The sequence below is a fragment of the Grammomys surdaster genome, unplaced genomic scaffold, assembly GCF_004785775.1.
Source record: "Grammomys surdaster isolate TR1022 unplaced genomic scaffold, NIH_TR_1.0 146, whole genome shotgun sequence".
NCBI lineage: Eukaryota > Metazoa > Chordata > Mammalia > Rodentia > Muridae > Grammomys > Grammomys surdaster.
The window spans coordinates 2,526,826-2,538,964 of record NW_021604604.1 but is presented as its reverse complement, the minus strand read 5'-3'; the positions used below and the strand labels follow the sequence as shown (position 1 = coordinate 2,538,964).

General features: G+C 41.3%; 1 pseudogene; it reads left to right on the top strand.

The window, feature by feature from the left end:
* The first annotated feature begins 8,149 nt into the window (after window positions 1-8,149).
* LOC114619100 lies at window positions 8,150-8,247 on the top strand (annotated as a pseudogene).
* The last annotated feature ends 3,892 nt before the right edge of the window (window positions 8,248-12,139 follow it).

The following is a 12,139-nucleotide window of genomic DNA, read 5'->3' as shown; positions in this document are numbered from 1 at the left end:
CTCTCCCTCCCTCCCTCCCTCCTTCCCCCCCCCTGCTGCTGCTGATCAGGATGTAGATCTCTCAGCGACTGCTCTGTCATCACACCTGTCTGCTTCCTGCCATGACAATCATGAATTAATCTTCTAATGCTGTAAGCTAGCCTCTAATTAAGTGCATTCTTTTATAACAGTTCCCTTAGTTGTAGTGTCTCCTCACAGGAATAGCAGCCCTGACTTAGGCAGTAGAAGAACCTTAGAGAGTGACCTAATTGTGTTGATCAGCTTTCTATTACTGTAGAAAATACCAGAGAGATTAACTCGTGAAGAAAAAGATCTATTTTGGCTCTTAACTTCAGAGGCTTCCGTCCTCCTTTTCTTCTTTATGCTGAGGGTCTTTGATGAGACAGAACATTGCTGTGGAGACACATGACAAAAAAACCGGTTCACCTCCAGGCATAGCAGAGGCACAGAGGGTGGTAAGGGACTGGAGTCTCAACATCACCTTTCAAGAACATCTAACTCCTGTCCACTAAGCTCCCGGCTCCTTAGGTTCACAGTAGTGCCCTGAACTGGGGACCAGGTACTCAACAAATGGAGCCATGAAGTAGTTTGTGGTTCAAATATAGAGCTATTATTCCAAGCATCTCACTTTATAAATGAAGGACTAGCAGGCAGGTGAGATAAAGTGACAAAAAAAAATTCTCCTCGGGCAAATCAAGTGTGTGGAATGGCAGCCTTCTCTTTCTCTGTTCAAATTAGGTATAGAACTCAAATCCTCAAGTCTGCAGTCTGAGTTGATTGGGTCATCACACTAATTTGGTATTTTCCTAATGTCTACTGAAAAACTGTGCTCTGTAAACGCAGACTCTGTGTCCACAGGAAAGTAAAGACCAGACCCTGTTTCTCCAGGGCGCCCACATTGCTCTTAGCACAAATATTGCGCAGTTTTGTGCTAAGAAGGTTGTCTTCCTGAAGTCCTGCTTGTGCTGGCTGCTCTGTTTTTTTTTTTTTTTTTTTTTTTTTTTTTTTTTTTTTTTTTTTTTTTAGGGAGCCCATCAACTGTTGACTAAGCATCAAAGATTGGCATCACTCTGAGCCAAATAGAAAAGTACGAAAGCAGACTTGTAGGGATCTTGCGTAGAATTGGGACACATGTCTAAGAGATGGATGGGAACAAGGAGACATGGACCTGCAAGTCTGATATAGAACCTAGATGTATCTTCATAGTTTCTCTATATTACACATGTAAAATGTGAATGAGTTTTAAATATAAATAAATGGATAGATTCATATGTACCTGAATGTGTGTGTGTACGTATTAATATGAAAGTATCCCAATATTACAGGCCTGTAAAGGAGAAAGGAAGCTGCATTCTAGGGAAGGGGGTAGCATACATACACACTTGACATTGGTAATACCCACCATATACTCCATCATTAGACAGGGAAAGAATCTGTTGAGAGCAAGGAGGTTCATGGCAGGGGACAGTTGGTTGGATATATTTTAAGTGAACTAGAGTACCAGGCTGAGTCCTTATGCTTAGTCATTTACTAGAACAATCTGACTCATTACCATGTGATGGTTTGAATAAAAATGGCCCCCATAGGCTCAGATACTTGAATGCTTGGTCCCCAGTTGGTAGAACAGTTTGGGAACGATTAGGTGGTCTCATTGGAAGAGCTGTGTCACTGGGAACGAGTGCTGATGTTTCAAAAGCCCACACTATTCCCAGGTAAGTTTCTTCTCTCTGTCTTATGTTTGTGAATCAAATGTAAGCTCTCAGCTACTGCTCCAGCACAATGCCTGCTCATCTCTTGCCATGTTTTCCACTATATTGTTCCTGGACAATGAACCCTAAATTAATTGCTTTCTTTAATAAGTTGGTTTGGTCATAATATTTTGCCACAGCAGTAACTCAGACACAATCCTATAATTAAGTGAACTCTTCATGGTAGAAAACAGAGAAGATAAATTGTCCCTTGACCCATTAAAACAATATGAAGCCAAGCTATATCAAAATCCACCCTCAGCTTAGATTGTTTTTCTAACTCTGCAATATGAAGAGGTCTGCCCCAAAGACAGCTAGAGTGTTTGGGGTTTGATCTTCATGTGGATTTATAAGCCTTCCCTTTATTCTTCTCTCACTGTGAAAAGTACTTTGGCCAATATGGACTTAGAAACACACTTGACAAAGGAAATGCTCTCTAGATGGAGGATATGAAAATAGATCTCATGGATCCACTAAGAAATTGAAATGGCGAGACTTGACCCTCTGGTCAGTGCACCACTGTGACTGATCCTGCCTGCCCTGTGACAACCTTGAAAGCTAACAAATAAAACCTGAGAGGAATAGGAATGGGAGGTGAGAGTGATCAGACAACGTCACTGAAGGATGTGGCTTCAGCTGTGTACTGAGCTAATGCTAACTACCCACTAGGATCGAAGAAGAGCATTCTATATGTAAGATATGCTTAGCATCAAGCAAGACCAAGGCAACAAGTTCCATCATTGTTGGAGGTCTGCATGCAATATGAGAAAGAAAACTCCTAACAAAAATGTAGAGGAATTTTTTTCTATCAAGATATGAAGGATAAGCTTGATCAAGGCCACTATTGCCCCAACACCATGAAGTTAGCCGTCTTTACTGGCTCCTTAAAACGGATGTGGACAGTTTGGTTTGTGGCAGAGTCAAATGGTACACCACCCCCCCCAGCTCAAAATTCTAGCAGGGACATAAATGGAGTGCAAGAGGACCAACAGAAGCCAGACCAACCTTGCCTATGGTGCAGGACAATGGAATAAATGATCGGCTAACAGTCTCATGGCACCCTTCTTTGCTTGCATGCCATTTAAGACGCACTAGCAGTCACTTTCCTCTGATACACTTAGGTCTTCCTTTTACTCCAGTATATGTAAGCTTAAAACATAGGAACCCCTAAAAATTCTGATAAGATGACCTCTTCTCTCTTCATCTATGCATTTCCCTAGCTCACAAATCCCAGAGAGAACTGCTTTGGAAATGTCATTTTAGACTCTCCCGATCAGATTTGACTATCTATAACACACCTCTTCTGTGTGCTGAGGATGGCAGGTCTTCTGAGTCTTCACAATCCCAGTTTGTCTCAGAATCTTCAGGAGAATTAAGAAATGATCCTGAAATCCAAGACTGTCCTGCTTCTCCCTGCACAATGCAGACACATATACAGCAAGTCTCACCAAGCTCCAGCTCACGGGTGAGAAAAAGAGAAGATTTGTGAGATGCAAATTACCACTGGCAATGAGTGTGCTGCATTCTTGACCTATCCAAACTTTTAAATTCATTTTAATTTATTTCTTGACTTCTAAGCCATAAGTCCAATGCTTCAAAGCTAAACATGACCTCAATGATCTTTGACCTTTCCTATGACCCCCATGTTCAGCATCAAGGTTGAGGTGGTAATGTGTGTGAGTTTGAGATGGGTTGGCTGATTCAGGGTCAAGGGCATCAAGTACAGTGAACACATCTCTTGTATTGACATTAATCTTAGGGCAACTCCATGGCCAGTGAACCTGCGGAGGGGACTACACTGGAATCTTGACATCCTTCTTATAAGTAATTTGTCTTCTTCCTGCTTCTCAAGTCATGTCCCGAGCAAATGGTATCAATATGACATCTGAATGTTGAGTCATTCATCTGAACGAATGAGTTTTTGTTTTTCTGCATTCATAAACCACTACTTAAACCAAATTCACACCCAGTCCTGGTGCTCAGGTTAAGAGAAATTCCGGGGCACAGTTAAGCATGGCACCACCAGGGGGCAGTATAAAGCTGTGTCCACTAATCGTTTCAGTCTTGACCAAAGTAAAATTAAAACCTCACCGCCTTTCTGTCTGGCAGGAGAGCCTCATTAAAGCCCCACTATTTATACTTCTAAACTGTAGACGCAGTCAGTAAACCTGGAGACACCACACTCTCCATTCATTGTAACTTGGATTTCCTTCTCAAGCAAATTGAGTTTCACTAGGAGCCTGCCCTCATTTCTTTATTTACTTTTATTATTGTCTAAAATGACTATTTCTCACAGATTTCAATATTTCAAACATGAATGTATGATTTATAACTATGTAATATCCCTGTCCTAAGCTGTAAAAAAATTTTAAACAAAAACTTGATTTCCTATTTTTCTCCAAATTCTGCCTCTAATCTGTAGTATTATTTTTTAAAGGTAGCCAAGGGCATCAGGGACAGAGTAATGCCCATCTACATGACTTTTGTTCAGTTCTTGTCATGTATCAAGCCTTTGGAAACAGAAGTCCAGAGGTAGCTCCAGGATTCTGTGAGCTTATAATCCTTCAAGGACTCTAAGAAATAATAGGGGAGTCAGTGCCCAGGTCCTTGAAGGCCCACCAAGCAGAGAAGAAACCGTGGAGTCATTTTGCAATCAGGCCCAGCTCTTGGAAGCTGATGTCCTCACAGTCTCTGGATTTGGGGTGAAAGCCTGAGTCAGTTTTCTACTCTGTCAGTTGTGTCACTGCTGAGTAGGGCATATCATATGCCTATTACAAGAGCAGTGCCATCCAAGTGAATGACTGTCCATTAGGAAGAGAGACTTTTCCCTTGTACAGGAATTTTCATAACTTCCTTAATATTTTCTCCGGGTGATTCACAGATAGATGTGACATGAGGGTAGACCTAACTGAGCAACTAAGGATTGTCTGGTAGACATGCTGAGAAGTTTAGAAGAATGTTAACTGGGCTGAAGCAACAATGCAATCATGTCACCATGCTATGAACCAGGCGCTGCCTTGTTATCTAATGCATCCTTATTCTAATTTACTTTAGTTAGCTAAACAGAAAGGTTTAGGTAGACATTTGCAGACTTTGAATCCTGATTCCTGGTTTGTTATTGACTTTGGAAAAGTCATTAAATCTCTTGTTTCTTAATTCTCTTGAGTAAACTAGGGAGCCATAAAATGGACCATCTCCCTGGGACGCTGTGATTAATGTCAGTAATGAAAGAAATAGAAATACATTTCACCAATGCAGATTAGAATTGAAATGTTGGTGCCCAGCCCCAGCAAAGCGGCAGGCATCCTGTTTTATACAGGAGTAGTCCGTCCTATCCCTCTGACCACCTCTATCTTCTGTGTATTTATGGAAACCCCAAGGACATCATCCAGACGCTGTTGGCTTTAAACCAAACTGACACACAGTCTTTACAGGCAATGAGAAGATAATTGCTTTTGTATTCTTCAGGATGAGGGGACGGCTAAAGTCCTTCGAATTAGTGAAAATGTGGAGTTTAGGAAAGAAAGAAGCAACCTGGATTTATTACATAGAAAGGAAACAGTGTCCCTGTGCCTGAAGGAGACTGCTGTAAGCACTAGTCATCTATAGTCTATGTAACATGAAAGCAGAAGTTAGTCTGTTTGTGTTTATTTATTGAGACAGGGTCTTGCTATGTAGCCCTGGCTAGCCTGGAACTTGCTATGTATTCCATAATGGTCTTGAATTCACAGAGATCTTCACCTCCCCCTCTTCCTCTGCCAGAATTAAGGCCATGTACCATTACTCCTAGCCAGCTAATTTATATTGTAATGTATACTAACAACTGTCACGGTGCCTCACAGACTGGCTACAAAGCAAATAATTTCTTAGAATCATGGTGAAGGTGTATCAGGTGGTTTGCTTGAAACTGATAATCATAAAACGAAAGTCCTTTAAAAACAGCATTGACTGTAAAGCTACATTATAAAATAATCACGAAATAGAGGAATTGATAGTAATTCATTTTAAATCTCAATTCATGGCAAAATTTTAAAAGTTTCAAGAGTAGAGCTGGTTGTGGAGGCACATGTTGATACAATGCACTGAAGAGGCAGAGGCAGGAGGATTACCAATTTGGGGTAAGTCTGAACTGACTCGTAGGAGCTGGGGAGATGGATTAACAGGTAAAGCATCTGCTGTGCAGACAGGAGGACTAGTTTGACTCCCCAGCACCAATGTAAACGCCAGATGGTCTTGGCAGCCTGCCTTTGGTCCCAGCCCGTGGAAGGTAGAGATGGGATCCCCGGAACAAGCTGTCCTGAACAGCTGCTGAATTGGCGAGTTTTAGATTCCCTTGTCTCCATATATAATGTGCAGAGCAATTAAGGAAGACACCAGACAACCTCTGGACCCTCCTTGTATATGCTTGTGCCAACGTGTTTGCAAATACACACACACACATACATACATACATACATACATACATACATACATGCACAGATATGACAAGCGTAGTTATGTCAATGAAATAATTTTTTAAGACTAGGACTCTGTCGATGAAACTTTTAACTTTGATATGTGTGTGTCTAGCAGTCAGGCTTTCCCCCAAGCCTGAGAGCACAGAGAGTAAAGGAAGGGCTCTGCTGTTGAACTTACAACATAGCACTTCGCCTAAACTGAAGTTGCTTACACGGGAAAAGGTAGTTTCCGTCTGACAGATTGTGTCCTCGTTTACTTTTAAGCATCCAGGACATTTTAAAATGTGAAGACACAAAGAACTGATGCCAATGCGTGAGAGCCCCAGTTACTCCTCAGAAGCCCCATGTCGCCTGAGATCTGCAAGACAGGAGAACTCAGGAAACATGACTGTCAGAGGAGTGAGTCCAAGGCTCGCCCGCAGGCCTGTGGCTGGGGTTCCTGTATTGTGTCCTTTCGGAGCTCTTTCATGATAAAGCAGCCATGTTTGAGGTTCCTGTCAAACTGTAAAGTTCTACTATGAAACCAAAACAAATAAAACATGCCCTGGACTGGTTGTTTTTGCAGAAAGTCTATATTCTCCCAGATTACCACAAGTCCCCCAAAGCCCATTGTGAAGAAGGAAAAAAAACTGATTACCACTCAGTAGAAAACATGAGATTAAAGAAAACTGTTTCAATAGCTTTATTTGTTGGTTTGGACCCATATTCAATAAAGAATTTTTACTAAGCATTTCTTCTAATTGCTGTGGATAACTCATATCTGACAAAAAAGTGACAACTGAAATCTTGAGTCAAGTGCAAGTTGCTCTCTCATGTAATTAATTTATTGTGGAAGTTCATTTTTATTGCGAAAAAATCATTTGTGGTGGGTGATGACAAAGAGAGGAACGGGCTGGAGGGCTGCAGGGGACATTTGCTAAGTGAAACACCTCTGTCATATCTCTCTTCCTCAGTGGGATCCACATGTATATTTAGACCCAATTCCACATACACAGAGTCAGCGGTTTCAAGCTCTTGGTTGTCTGATGCCATTTTGGAGGTGGTCTACACACAGAAGAAATTAAAGCTTTGGTCCTCAGCAGCCATGTGTCTTCCTCCAAGGGCTGTATTTGGGGCCCAGTTTTCTTTCAACCTTGTTTTATGCTCACAATAGTGAGGGATATGGAGAAAGCAGCACTGGGCTTGCACCTGGAGTGGATCCTCCCTCGGGAATATTGGCTGCGGGTGTTCCATTGCTCCCTGAAGCTGGAAGAGAAGGCAACAGAGTTGTTTTCTTTTCTAAAACCAGTATCTCTCCTCATATTCTGGAACCTGTCTGTGTCATCATCCCTGGAAAGTCGTTTTAATATTTCCTATTGTATCTTCTATTTTCCTTTTCCTCTTTCAAACATGAGTAAAATCATTTACGTTTTAAAGGAAATGGGAAAAAGAATGGAAAGAGGCAGGACTTCAACACCTTCAGTGAGGTCTTCCCCTGGAATCTGTATCTCCTAGTAGTCTACCTGGCTTTCATTAACCTTATGGCAGACCCTCTCCCTGAAATATCCTTACTTTTGAAAATGTAATTCAATGAAATCAAATGTTGGTGCACAAAAGAACCTCAGGAGATTATCTGGTTTTTAAAATCTTGGGCATCTGTGGTCATGTATGTTTTACCCAAGGAATTTGTTTTGAGAACCCCCTTTCTCCCCTCCCCAACTCTGGGGCCCAGTGCCAGTGTGGGCACACACAAGGTTAACGGAGTATGGCAATGTTACAGTTCCTGGAGTGACTCTCTGCATTGTGGACAAAGTGTGAGACCTACAGAAAGAGAAAGCTGTGCCTTGGGATAAATCTTCAAGGATTTCCTCATGTTCTCTGGTGCTCCGACCATGTTGGCGAGTTAGACACTACTTGGCTTCCTGAGATGCTCTGCTCTGGATTTAAGTATAAACAACAAGGGAGGTGCTCACTTCGGCAGCACATGTACTAACAGCGGAATGATACAGAAAAGATTACTGTGCAAGAATGACACGCAAATTCATGAAGCGTTCTATAGAACCACCAACCAAAGAGCATACACAGGCTATACCTAGGTCTTCCCACACACACAGGGCAGATATGCAGCTTGGTCTTCTTGTGGGTCCTGAACAACTGGAGTAGGGGCCATCTCAAAAGCTGTTATCCAAATATTCTTCTAGTGGTGAGGCCTTGTCTAGCCTCAGTGGGAGAGGATACACCTAGCCTCACAGACTTGATGTGCCAGCGTTGAGGGATACACATGGCGGCCCCAACCCACTCAGAGAAGAAAGGGAGGGGGGAATAGGGTAAGGATTGTTGGAGGGGGTGATTAGGAGAGGGGCAATAAGTGGGGTGTAAAGTGAATAAGTAAAAAATTAAATAAGTAAAAAAGTAGATAAATAAATAAAATGACAACCAGATTAGATAAAGAATAGAAATAGAAAAAAATGATAGAAAATAACAAAGAAAGTATAAGAATCTGAAAGTATAAGTTATTGATTAAGTCATACTAAAACACCAAAAACAATGTTCAGATTCTGCAGGCCAGCTAATTATTCATTTTTCCAATTTGTAAGCTATCTACACATGGAAATTCCAATTTTTAATCACTATCTTATTACTTAATTATATAAGAAAGTTTGGCTAAAAACGCTCACATAGTAATAGAATTTAAATGTCTGTTTTTGTTCAATTGATATATATATGTATATACATATATATATATGTATATATGTACAGTTATTAGACAAAGTAGAGAAAATAGCATAACAAATGAAAATTTCATTTAGTGCCTAAAAGATAAAATTAATTTTAAGAATGGGTCATCTTGAGTTGGCTTTATGTAACTAGTAGTGACTATCAGCAATCAAGCCATCATTCCATATTTATTAAGAATTTTCTTAAATAATTCATGCATTTTCTTGAATTGTACCAATAACTATGGATGAATGAATGAATTAATGAATGAATAACAAAGGAGAATGAGTTAGCTGGGTCTAACACATTCAAGAGGTTTCGGTGACCTTTTCACCTTCTGTATGTGAACAAACCAAGAGCTGGAAGGAGAGCTTTGCATGCATTGAAAATGTTTTTATTATGTGAGCAAAGACAGAAGCATAATTCTAAGGAAGAGAGGTTAATGAGAATTTTTGAATAAGTAGAAGCGGAATGTAAGTTCCATCGTTACTGTCTTGCTATGGTTCTTTGTTTAAATAGTGCGAGTGTTTCCGAGCAGATAGGGAGGCAATGATAAAGTTACAGTCCGCTAGTATATTTAGATACATTTCTTTTTTAAAGATTCCAAACTGAACTTCTTTCCTTGGGATAGTTTTAGCTTCCTATTTCTGAGACTAACACCTTCACTAAAATAACCATTCATTCTTCCTACCCACAAATGCTGAGCAATTGAGAACACTACACTGTACCACATCTTATGAGGAGGATGCAGAAAAAGGGAATGGGGGAAGGCAGCTGTGTCCTTTATGGTGATTGACATGTGTAGTCTGCTGCTTGGTTTCTGTGGGAAGACTCAGAGAACAGGATGAAGGCTGTGTGTTTGCTCCAGATAATGTTCCTAATCCCAAGAAACAGACCATGGTTTGGCCTAGGAGACTGTGGCCTCACAGACTGACCATAACAGGGCAGGCTTAGGTTACCAAAAGAACTAGATTGGCTGTGGAAGTGAAGGACCAGGCACAGTATGGGCAGAGCATGTTCCTCTGCTGCCCATCCCTATAAGATACTCTCTAATTATTGTCACAGCTCCACCACGCTGTCTTTGCCCCACTCCCTCAGTACTTGGAGTAGAGCCAAGTTAGTCACCTAGACACTGCCCACCAAAGAGGATGAGCAGACATATGGTGTGGGGTGGAGGCAGCAGAGTTGCTCCCTTTTATCGTCTTTCAACTGTGAGACGCTGGAGCAGGTCTCTACGATGGAGAGAATTTCCCACTAATGGGAAGTAATTTTGAATGGTGGATCCACCCCCATATTCATTATAGAGGGGAAAATATTAGAATATTATGGTAATGAAAATTCATGGGCTTTCTGTTGACTTATTAAGATTACTGCAGAGCTCACAGCATTGCTGTAAGCACGCCTAATTTCTTCTAATACTCTCTAGTATTTTACACTTTTAAAACTCAGTTCAGGAAAAGTACATGTCTTAGTCGTTTTTCCTGTTGCTACGATTAAATTATCCAACAAAAGCAACTTAAGGGAGAAGGGGTTTGTTTATTTTGCTCACGACTTAGAATACACTGCATTGCGCCGGATAAGTCGAGGCAGTAGATTAAAGCAGCTGGTCCCATGATGTGCAGGGTCAGAAGAAGAGAGCAGTAAAAGCAAGCATCTTGCTGCACAGTTTTCTTTCTCCATTTCTACAGTTCGGAATCCTAGTCAAGGAAAGGTGCTGTCCACTGTGGGTGGGTCTCCCCAACCTTAATTAACATAGTCAACATAATCCCCCACATGAGTAATCAGAGGCCTGTTTCCTGGGTGATTCTGGATTCTGTCAGGCTGACAATTAGCACTAACCATCACAGTGTACTGTTAAGTGTAGTGTCAAGTGTCAAGGAGTGCCACAGGTGACTGTTCTAATTGGCCTTCTATTGCTTTGATGAGATACTCTAACCAAAAGCAACTTGAAGAGAAGGATTTATTTGACTTGCCCTTCCTGGTTACAACCAATCTTTGAAGAAAGCCAGAGGCTTCTAGAACCCAGAGAGGAATGCTGGCTTGCTGGCTTGCTCGTTGGCTCATGCTCGGCCCAGAACCACCTAGGGATGGTGCTGCTCACAGTGGGCTGGACCTGCTTCCATCAATTTTCAATGAAGACAAACTCTCACAGAGGCGGTCATAGGCCAATCTCATCTGGACAATTCCTCAAGTGAGGTTCCTTCTTCCCAAGTGACTCTAGGTTGTATCAAGTTGCCAACATCAACTAATCAATATGGTATCAACTCTATGCTATGTAGTATCTTGGAGGCTCAGCTAACTCTCAAACATCAGAAGACTATATATTATGTTAGTGATTTTGCTGCCAAGGTCAAAATATTTGAATTAAAACTTTACCTTATTTATAATTTAAGTAATATAGGTCAGTTGACAGAATGCAATAATTATCAGTCATCTTTATTTAACAAATGGAGTTACTTACAAAGTTTGAACTGCATGTGTCTTCTCCAGCCCCTTCCTTAATTTGTTTAGCATGCTTAGTATCATAATGTCTGTGAGAGAAAAGCCATTCAATGGACTTTTGTTGAATGGATGGTTTAACAAGTTTTGCTTTTTGTATTAAAAAAAATGACTACAACACATTTTCTCCAGAAGAGCTCATATTCTAGTGGAGACGGTAAGTGGAAAGCAAGTGCTTTGTGAGGCATGTGCTGTAAGTGACCTGAACTGGACATCTAGACTTATTCCCGTGTGACGAGTCGTTTACCACCAGTCATGACTGGATTCAGTGAGTAAAACAAGTAAATGGTAGAGATGCATTGTTGAGGCCATCATTATCAGTTCCACTTTACAGATGAGGAAACTGAGTCTGCTAGTGGTCTGCTGGCTTGCTCAGATCTGCCATGAATAAAGTGGTAACCTAAATACCAGGATCCTGAGGAACAGGGTGAAGGCTGGATTTGTGGTGGAGAAAAGCTCCTGGATGAAAGAAACACGAGTGGACCCATGCTGGGATGGTGCTCTGATATTATTCTGTTGCTATGATTAAACACTCTGACCAACAGCGATTTAGGGGAGGAAAGGGCTTGGTTCAGCCTACACTTCCTGGTAAAAGTCCATCACTGAAGGACAGCGGAGCAAGAGCATTGAAGGATAGCTGCTTCCTTGCCTGCTTTCTGGCTTACGCACAGGCTCTTTCCCTGCTAGCTTTCTTACATAGCCTAGAGACATCTATCTAGGGATGTTGCTGCCTACAGT